Consider the following 10214-nt stretch of genomic DNA (forward strand, 5'->3'; position numbering starts at 1 on the left):
TATTTGGAGAACTTTGAGGGTTTACTCAAAGTTGACCAGGTCTCCGCTTGGATTTATCTGTCGTTCCTCATTGATTAGTTTGTTTTCGTTCCTCATTGATTAGTTTGTTTTCTTTGCATCTTTAACGACATTAGAAGCTTCATTTTGCATAGTGATTGAGCTGCCAGAGCTAGTAAGACTGAGCTTCTTTTATTATTTCATGGGGAAGCAAGGAGGGTGACGCATGTAAAAGCTCTCTAAGCCTGGGATGAAGATGTGTAAGACTCTTGAGCCTATTCCCATTTGTTTGGGTTGAAACCTCTTTGGATTTTATATTGTAGGCCAGCCTACCATTTTGTTGAGTATGTATTTATTTTAGGTCTTACGCCATTTTCGCTGCATATAGGTTTTGAACTCATTACAGTGTGTGGTCTAACAATAGCCCCTAACTCATAGTGGTCTGAAGTAGGTTCCAAAGTGGTCTATGGATACCAATGACGACTACTGTTCCTAAACCCAAAGGTTAGGTTAAACAACGGCTTTCTTGGGATATTTGATCACTATCTCAGCAGAATCCGCCTCGTGTTCTAGTCTCCTAAAAGTATGTGATGATGAAACATCTGATAATATGCATCAAATCTGAATCAAATTCTGAATATCGAGAAGCTTTTGGTGTGAAAATCAAGTGATTGCTTCTAGAGAGACAATGATTTTGGAAGGGAATGGGACTCTCAGACTAGTACACCCTTTGAACCTAATCTCTACGCACATTTAGAGTAGGTTCGAATGGGCGATTGAGTGTGGTGTGGTGCGTTTAGCTTTACTTTTTGTCTTATGCTATAGTATTACTACAATAATTAATTTTACTGCTACCATTGTTTTTACACTAATAGCAGGTAAACGCACCGCCTATCCAAACTCATCCTTATTTTCACATCTCATTTGGTTATTAGTATAATAATATAGGAATGAGTAAAAATTTTTGTACAAAAAATATATATATTTTTAAAATAAGAAAAAATTCCTTTTATTTTCTTAAAACAAGACATGTGTGTGGTTAAATATTACCAATTAAAATTATTTTATTGCTAACTAGTATATTAAAACAAAAAAAAAAAAATACTCCGATAAAATGTAGCACGGAAATTTTTTTGCCAAAAGACGCTCGTATTTTATTGCTTACGAATTTTATTTTTTATTCAATGTATAATTAATTTTAATTTTTATTGAATAAAAGTAATTATTTTATATTTAAAATAGTGAAATAATTTAAAATTTCTTGAACATATTTATATTTAGAAATATTTATGAAAAAACTTTAAAATTTTGTCAAATAATATTCAAAAGTTATAAAATAATGTTATTTTGTTAAAATAAATAAACAAATAAATAAATAACAGAGAACTAAGCTAATTATGATTAACAATTCAAAAAATCCAAAAAAACTTGATGAAACCAAACTGATATCACCCTACATTTGAAAGCATTCAAATGATGCTGTTGCCTTTGGATCTGCACAAAGACTTATTTTTTATATCACAATTTTCCATCAAAAGCTATGGCACTAGCACAGATATTTGAATGATGAAAAAGGGGGATCCAGGTAGCAGTAAAATGGTTATACCAAGGGCTCTATCTAAACCATTGGTTTTTTTCTGACTGACGGAGGATATAAATAAAATCACTTGGTCAATTCGGTCAATTCGGTTGAACAACAACATGCTGCAAAGACAGATTTCAGGCAAAATTAATAGAAAATTATAATGGAACTATTATACTTCTGGTGAAAATGAAAAAAGGGAATCAATTACTCGGTTACCTTAATCTGGGTCCTGTTATAAGTGTAAGTGATGTGAACTAAGCCATCGCTAGCCTGGATAACAGCAGGATATGAGAATTCCATTCCTTGAGTTTCTTCCAATGTCAAGCTGTCCTGCCATGAATCACCATCATCTTTGGATAGGGAAACTTTAAGTACACCCCTTGAGATTGTATTATAAGCAAGTAACAGACGACCGTCTCTCAGCTTCACCCCGTCGATACCTGATCAACAATGTTGAAGGTATTTTGTAAACAATCGAAATCAGAATGGTTCAAATTTTCCATTAATACCAACCTGAGTTTGGGTTGGGAAGTTCAGTAGGTATGGCATAACCCCAACCCTGTCCACCATCAAATGATTCTGCCATACAAACTCTACTAATGTTGTTAAAAGATCGCATTAAAAGACGCAGGTTCCCTTTTGCAGTTAGGTAAGGAACTGGTTGAATCACACTGAGGACTTGGCTTTTAACATATATAGGGCCATATTTCTTCCAGGTTCTTCCAGAATCCGGCGTCACCTGTTCCATGCCATATACAAAACTTGTCAACACATAATAAGGACTCTTAACTGCTAATGTAGTTGAAATCCTCATTACAACCTCAGCCCACGCCCCCCAAGAATTCCAACTCTCCACCGATGATCCACAGAGCAAATGCCCATTCCGCAACAACAGAGGCTGCAGATGAGGGAATGGAACACGTAAGAGTTTTTCATACCACAGTAAATTGGAATGTAGGTCATACTTATAGTCATAATAATCAGACCTTGTTCTTAGATGGTCCTAGTATGCCTGGAGGAAGCTGCTCTGTGTCCAAGTAACACCTTTATCATATGATCGTTTCATGCAGCCACTCCACCTGGATTTTACTAAGCCAACTGTGAGAAAAAGGCAAGAAAATTTTGCAAATGATTCATTGCTTGCGACTAAAGTTACATATCATGATGACATGTGCTGTAGAATCTTGATACCTGAAGTGAAGAATGTCAAATTATATTCCAGAAACAAAAAAAAACCAGCGTTTTCAATGCTACACTACTCAAAATTGAATCTTAAATGTTCAAAAGTTGGACTAACAAATTCAACAACTGAAATCTTCATCAGAAGAGCATTTTTTGGTTACAGAATCTAAATTATAACATTATATTTGAATATTTCTGGTCAACTAAATCACACCAGCAAGTCACTTATATGTTATACACTTCACCATGTAGGAGACCTAAACTTTTGGTATTTCTTGCCTCTAGGCTCCGCCCAGCCAAACTTTTAGCTTCAGTTGTTTTCAGCAGATCTGTCATGGCATGGCATGGCAAGGATTCACACCAATCCATGCAGGGAAAATCCTATAATAAGCTCATCTAGATCTTGATAATGCAATAAAATGAGAAAACTTAGCGGTGTTAACAAACTTATGTAAATATGTATGCAAGCAAAAACAGAAACTGAAGCTTAGAGAATTACTTTTGAACATCCAGGCCTACTTTATAGAATAATAACAACTCATCTGATGGAAGCTTAAATAGTACAGGATTCCACATTGGAACATTAGGTTCTTCATCCATAACAATAGGTGTATACCAGCAGCCACCCTGCCAAATTTTTAGTAAACACATAAAAATTCTTAAAATAATCCAAATAGCATCAAACCACCAATACGCTAGTAAGAAGCACATGTAGAAAGTGGAAGGGGCCTTGGAACCATAGTCTGAGCAGACAAAATATAATAGACCAGGGGTGACTGAGAGCAAGCCGGAGAGGGGCATTTATCCGCAAATATTGCCATTCTTCTATACAATCATAAAGAAAGAGCAAGGTAAAAGATAAAAGATCATGTTAATTAAATGATTACTCTGTATTTTTGCAGCCAAATTTTGACATCAGGTGCTCCTTCAGACGTCCCTCCATAATAAGCAACTAAGAAGTGACATTTACTAACCTGCATATGTATTAAATTAATAGCAAACGAATAATGAGACGATGAGGACAATTGAAAACTACAAAGTAACAAAAACACAAGATCATTTTGAACTGCACAACCTCAACAATGGTAGAGGCATGACAACTGTTGAATGAGGCTGAACCGGCAGGAAATGTGAACTCCTCTTTCAACGGCCCTTTGATGGGAAGGTGTCTCTTCTTATGTAAACTCTCAGGACTTGAAGTTGTACCCTTTGTGTATCTGCACATAACTTTCAGGTCTTCTTTGGGGTTCAATGCGAATACATGAAAGGCTTAATATTGATTGTTCTAATTTATAAGAAAGAAACTATTTTCTAGATTCAAGTCCCATCCGCCTCACACGCTCAAGAAACAAGGAAACTTACACTATTTACATAAGCTTCCGAGGATTTAGATTTTAGGAAAACATCACCGAAAACTGACTAAGAAGCCTTTTTTCCCCAAAAAAATATAGTCTTTGGGGCCATTGTCATGTCACAATTTTTATACAGTAGGCATGAATATCAAATAATAAATCATATGAAGAACAAAATGTAATAGATTACCTGGGAAATAAGGACTGAAGGAAGCGGCTGGTGTGGAATGTGACAGGGGCTGGGCCGGGATTGAAGTTGGAGCCGTGAAAACTAGAGAAGCTAGAAACTGAAAACAACAAAGAGACCAGAAACAGAAACGAACACAGCAGAAAGAAAAACAAAATGGTTACTACTGATTTCTCCATATCCGTTGACTGTCTATTTTTGTTTCATGGAAAGCTTTCCGCAACCACGCATGAAACTAAAAGCAGCAATAATGTAAAACTGTATATACAACTGACTTGGCATTATTTTTGCATAAAAAATTGTACTTACCCAATTAAATCAAAGTACAAACAAAATTTATAAATCACATTGCGCGTGTTGAATCAAAGTGCCTGTTTTAATCTACGAATAATTATTAAGACAAGGCGACCCCGAGAGACAGAAAAACACGACAAAACTGTTGTAGTCAAAACTTCACGGAAGAGGGGAAAGAGAAGTTTGAACTAATATCATATGCTTACAGAGAAGCAGGAAATTAAAAAAAAAAGCAGAAAATAGTGCAAGATTTTAGGATATATAATAGCAATTGATCAAACATGGTAGAAGAAAACAAAATGGTAGAAAATATTTAATACATGGATAGTATCTCCAAGATAATAACTGCTCTTCAAAGGAAGAAAAGTACTTTCATACCCTTAGCCTAAGTATCTTCTATGCCATGAGCACTCCGAGGAGAGCATCATTGTGACACATTCAAATATAGTAATTATAAATCTAATCCCATTAATATTTTTAACTTTTCAAACTTAGAAAGTGGTCACATCGAGACCATTGCTTAATTTGAGTCTAAGTTAAACTCTACTAAAGAGGTAAACCAAATAGGCAACCATATAATGAGAATTCATTTTAAATTTTTCTTGAAAAGTGCACATATTTTCTAAAAAAAATATTACTCAAATATTTAGTATTATCTTTAAGTAAAATATTGCAATTTAGTTTAGATTATTTATTTTGAGTCTCAATTACATTTATTTATCTTTTTAATATCTTTTTTTCTTTTATTTTATGCATTTTTAAATTATTGAATTCAATTTAGGTGTTTTTGAACTTGAAATAGGTGTATGGAAGCTTGAGACTTGGGTTTTGAGATCACGGAAGATTAAACAAATAACTGAGGCAAGGTATAGCTGAAAATGAGAAGTTTGGAGCTCTGACATAACATTTCAGAGCCCTCGCGTGTGAGTAGTCTTGGTCTTGCCTCAACTGACGCCCTAGCGCGAGAAAAGGAGCACCTATGTCGACGCCCTTGCATCATATAGTGCTCTTGTGCCGAATCCTTCCTTTATGGCTTGAAATTCTATGTTTCGATCGTATTCTAAGGCATTTTGATCATTTCTGAGTTGTATGACCTAACTCAAGTTTTTGTAACCTAATTTGATGTAACCTCCCTGTGAAAAAAAAAATAGAATAAAATAAATAAAAATAAAGAACACATAAATTTTACGTGGAAACCCTTTCGGGAAAAAAACCACGGGCAGAGGAGAAGAAAATTCACTATGTCGAAAAATTTTTACTCAAATACAAGAGGAATAGACTATGTCTATTTATAGGCTTGCAAAGCCATATTCTAGTAGGATTGAAACACCTTATCCTAATCAATATAAAATAGATGGAGTTTAATAAGGTTTAAAACCTTATTCTAAAATAAAATAAAAGAAGTCTAGTTCTATATGGATTTTACTTTTATTTTATTTTCCATCGTATTTTATTTAAATAAGAATTTTGGGTCACTTAATTCTAACAATCTCCACCTTGACACAAATTCTCAATGAACAAGTTCTTCATCGCGAACTTTCAATAAACAAGTTCTTCACCTCTTCCAAAAACCCTTAAGGGTTTAACTTCAACAATGAACACCAACCAAGTCTAAGCAATGCTCAAACTTGGTTATAGGAAGTGACTTAGTCATCATATCTGCAGGATTTTCATGAGTGCTAATTTTGCTCACAACAATATCACCACGAGCAATAATATCACGAACAAAATGATACCGAATATCAATGTGTTTTGTTCTCTCATGAAACATTTGATCTTTTGTAAGAAAGATGGCACTGACCGTCACCCTTTGCAACAAGCCTTGCTTTATATTTGGGTTCTTCAACTCCTGGAGTCCCTTCTTTCTTTTAAACACCCATTTACAACGAAATGCCTTTTTACCTTTAGGAAGTTTTACAAGATCCCATGTTCTGTTTTTGTGGAGTGATTCCATCTCCTCTTGCATAGCAAACATCCACTTTTTCGAGTCTTCATGACTAATCGCCTCGAATAATTAAATGGCTCTTGATTAGCATCTATATCTTCACCACATTTAAAGCATAAGCAACTAGATCAACCTCGGCATACTTCTTTGGAGGTTTAATTTCTCTTCTTGTCCTGTTTTTGGCGATAGAGTATTGCGGTGAAGAAGCAACTCTATTCTCAATTTTGTCTTGGCTTGAGGAGTTGATTACTCAGATTAATCGATGCTCCACCGCTTTTGGTTTTCTTTATTGGAAGAGTCTTTAAGAGATAAGTTAGGTAGCATAGCGGTTTTATCAAAACAACATCTCTGCTAATCACAACTTTTCTATTTTGAGGACACCATAACTTATAGCCTTTTACACCAGCTTTATAACCAAGAAAACGCATTTAATGGATCTTGGTTCCAATTTTCCATTATCAACATGAGCATACGCAGACACCCAAAAATCTTTAAATCGGAATAATTAGCGGGATTACGGACCATACCTCTTGTGGAGTCTTTTCTCAATGGCAACGGATGGAGATCGGTTGATCAAAAACATGCAAGAGAGGTCGCTTCGCCCAAAATGACTTGGTAAGTTGGCATTTGACAACATACATCGAACCTTCTCCATGATCGTTCGTTCATTCGTTCGCAACGCCGCTTTTGTTGTGGAGTATGACGAACGTCAAGTGTCTCATGATCCTTCCGACTTGCACAATCTATTAAACTCATCGAATAGAACTCTAAGCCATTGTGCATGACGGAGGTATTTTATCATTTTCCGTCTTTTTTCAATCATAATTTTCCAAGACTTAAATGTGGAAAACACATCGCTTTTCGCTTGGAAGAACGCCCAAACTTTTCGGAAAAATCATCAATAAAGGTTAGCATATAATTAGCTCCACCTCTCGAAGGCACTCGGACGGCCCCACGATCGAATGGATATACTCCAACGTTTCCTTCGTGTTATGGATTCCTCTAGTGAATCGAACTCTCTTTGCTTCCCAAAACACGGTGCTCACAGAAATTCAGTTTGCAAATTCCTTGCCCATTAAGAAGTCCTCTTTGCTTAATTCGCCATGCCATTCTCACTCATATGCCCTAGGCGCATATGCCAAAGTTTAGTAATATCATCATCGACAAGGAAGAGGAAGCGACAATTTGCATCACCGAGAATGAGAGAACCACAGAAACATATAACTTGGCAATCTTTCTTTGCCCTTTCATCACAACAAGGGACCCTTTGAAATCTTTAAAACCCCACTTTCATTGTGTATCTGCCCTTTTGAATCAAAAGTACTCAACGAAATTAAATTTCTTTTCAATTCGGAACATGCCGCACGTCACTAAGTGTTCGACAACTCCATCAAACATCTTAACTTTAATTGTTCCAACACTGCGATTTTACATGAAGCATTATTTCCCATCAAAACAACACCTTGAGATCATTGTTTCATAAGTTGTAAACCAATCCCGATTGGGACTCATGTGGAAGGTGTAGCTCTGAATCAAGTATCCACTCTCGCCACTTTAGAATCATTGATGAAGCAACTAGAAGTTCACCATCGCTGTAGTCTTCTACAACATCGCCTTCACCGAATTTTTGGTCTGTTTTCCCTTTTGATTCGACCTCCCTTTTAATCTTATTTTGTAGCTTATAGCACTTTCAGATTTAATGTGCCCTTTCTTCTTGCGAAGTTGCAAGTTTTACCTTTGTTTGAAGATTTCGATCTACCCTTAGATTTACCACGAGGATTCCGTTCCTGTGTTCTACCACGATCATCATCAACATTCCGGTCTTGTCTCCCACGAACAATGAGACCCTCTCCCGAGAGTTGGGTTTAACCACAAGATGCTTCATCTTATCATACGAGGTTAAAGAATCATAAACCTCATCAAGCGTGAGAGACTCGCGGCTATATAAAATCGTGTCTCTAAAGGTTGAATAAGACGGGCAACGAACAAAGTAGAATCAACCCTAGATCTTCCTTATCATCTTGAACCTCCATGGCCTCCAAGTTTGAGAGAATTTCTTTAAACAACTGTTAAGTGTTCGTGTACTGATGCACCTTCCTCCAAACGATGAGCATAAAGACGCCGCTTCATATGCAACTTGCTTGTTAGAGTTTTCGACATACATATTTGTTCTAGCCTCTTCCATAATGCGTTGGCGTTTTCTCTTTCATCACATCCTCGCAAAATTTCGTTGGACAAATGCGATGTAATTGTGTTAATGCCTTTCGATCCTTACGCTTCTTCTCTTCATCTGTTAATGTCGAAGGCATCTTATCTATCCTAGCGAGGGCATCCTCTAGATCCATCGTGCAAGAACCGCTTGCATCTTAATTTGCCACAACGCAAATCTGGTGTTGCGATCCAACAATGAATTTCATACTTCAAAGACGCCATTACCGTGATCGAGATGAATAACCTAGAAGCTCGATACCAATTTGTGAAAAAAAAATAGAATAAAATAAATAAAATAAAGAACACATAAATTTTACGTGAAACCCTTTCGGAAAAAAACCACGAGCAAGAGGAGAAGAAAATTCACTATGTCGAAAAATTTTTACTCAAATACAAGAGGAATAGACTATGTCTATTTATAGGCTTGCAAAGCCATATTCTAGTAGGATTGAAACACCTTATCCTAATCAATATAAAATAGATGGAGTTTAATAAGGTTTAAAAACCTTATTCTAAAATAAAATAAAAGAAGTCTAGTTCTATATGGATTTTACTTTTATTTTATTTTCCATCGTATTTTATTTAAATAAGAATTTTGGGTCACTTAATTCTAACACTCCCTAACTCGGTCTAAATGTTATGTTTAGATTCTGAAGGTCACATGGGCTACCGTAATGGACTAGTAAAACAATTGGATTCAAAAATTTACTTTTGAAATCATTTGTTTATCTTACGGAAAATACGTTTGAATAATTTTCTTAGTTTAGTAAAAATTATTAGGCTTTAAGCCAAATTTGGTTACGTGTTATCTTGTAAAAACTCTTATGTCATTTGGAAAACTTAGTTGAACTTAAATTTTACAAAAAAAAATTATTTGCAATTAATCTATTTTAAAATCTAGAGACTAATTTGTAAAGGTTTTGTATTTTTGAAAACTTTATAAATTTTCTTGATTAAAATATCTTTTTAGAAATCTACACAGAGGAAAAAAAAGTGTGTCTAACCAATTTAATATTTAAACTTAGGTTTCATGCATATTTAAGTAGAATCATAAGTTTGTTCAATTGCAAACACTTTTACATGTAATGCAAAATAAAACCAACCAAAAAAAACTATACCACAATCCAAATAAATTATTACGGTCCCCAAATAAAAATTATAAATTAAAGTAAAAATATTTTTTAAAGTAAAAAGTCCGAGACAATCCTTTGTATGCCAAGTCTAAATCCTAATCTCGTGGATTCTCTGTAAAGACAATAAACTAAGGAGTGAGCTGTAGAGCTTAATGTGAGTCTTAACACATAAGTTTTTCAGTTGTAGTAGGATAAAATAGCAATCATGCTAACAATAATATAGTATAATAGATAACATAAATTATATCGAATGTACCTGCTCATGTTTAACACTACATTTTATTTTTCAATTTTAGAGAAAATTCCTACTCATTATCTGCTACACACC

General features: G+C 35.0%; 1 pseudogene; it reads right to left on the reverse strand.

Annotated features, from left to right (window-relative positions):
- Nucleotides 1-1373: 1373 nt before the first annotated feature.
- On the reverse strand, nt 1374-4596 carry LOC108463375 (uncharacterized; annotated as a pseudogene).
- Between the last annotated feature and the right edge of the window lie 5618 nt (nt 4597-10214).

The sequence above is a fragment of the Gossypium arboreum genome, chromosome 4 (genome assembly GCF_025698485.1).
Source record: "Gossypium arboreum isolate Shixiya-1 chromosome 4, ASM2569848v2, whole genome shotgun sequence".
In the NCBI taxonomy this organism is placed as follows: domain Eukaryota; kingdom Viridiplantae; phylum Streptophyta; class Magnoliopsida; order Malvales; family Malvaceae; genus Gossypium; species Gossypium arboreum.